The 774-nt window shown below is 38.9% G+C and overlaps 1 protein-coding gene across 1 annotated transcript in view; it reads left to right on the forward strand.

The window, feature by feature from the left end:
* GMPS (guanosine monophosphate synthase) overlaps positions 1-774 on the forward strand; it is a 49,731-nt gene that overhangs the window by 23,621 nt on the left and 25,336 nt on the right. The window lies entirely within an intron of this gene.

Raw genomic sequence — 774 nt, forward strand, 5'->3', positions numbered from 1 at the left:
GCACGTGCGCTCACCAGACAGAGAGAGACAGAGAGACAGAAAGTGAGAAATCACCTCCCAGGGGAGATGGTCACGCCGCAATCCCTTCTCCTCCATTCTCCTCTCCGTATCCTGGGAACGCACGCACATGTGCCCGGCGTGAGTTTTAAGCCACCGGGTCCGGGACGCGAACCACGGTCGACTATGTGGGAGTCCAGCGACATAGCCATTACGCTAACTGCTGGTTCCCAAAAATAATAATGATATATTTTTTAATGCAGTTACAAAAAAGAAATAGAAATATTGGTAGAACTTTGGAAGCTTCCTTTATACCTTTTTCTGTTCACATTCTTCTGTTCTCATTGAGGTAGTCTGGATTTTTTTTAATTCATTCCATTTGTTTTCTTTGTAGTTTTATACATATGTTTATTTCCTTAAATAATGAAATATTATTTAATTTTGTCCCTTCACTCTTATATAAATGAAATCATACTGCCTGTATTATTTTCATCTTTAGCTTCAAGCTTTATTTGCTTTGATATGTAAATTACTTATTTTCATGATTGAATTTGTTTGAATATAGCGCAGATTATTTCTACATTTCAGTATTCATGTGGCTGTTATTCTTTGGTGTTTTTTTTGGCTGTTACAGACAGTACTGCCCTGATTATTTTGTATTTTCTTCTGGTGTTGTACATATATGAAATTTTCTCTAGAGTAAATAGGAGTGGAAAGGCTGGGTCATGTGCCTTTTCAGCTTCATTAGGCAGTGACACCCCCCCCCCCCCGCCACTT

This window comes from Tupaia chinensis, unplaced genomic scaffold, assembly GCF_000334495.1.
Source record: "Tupaia chinensis unplaced genomic scaffold, TupChi_1.0 Scaffold000272_1, whole genome shotgun sequence".
Lineage (NCBI taxonomy): Eukaryota > Metazoa > Chordata > Mammalia > Scandentia > Tupaiidae > Tupaia > Tupaia belangeri.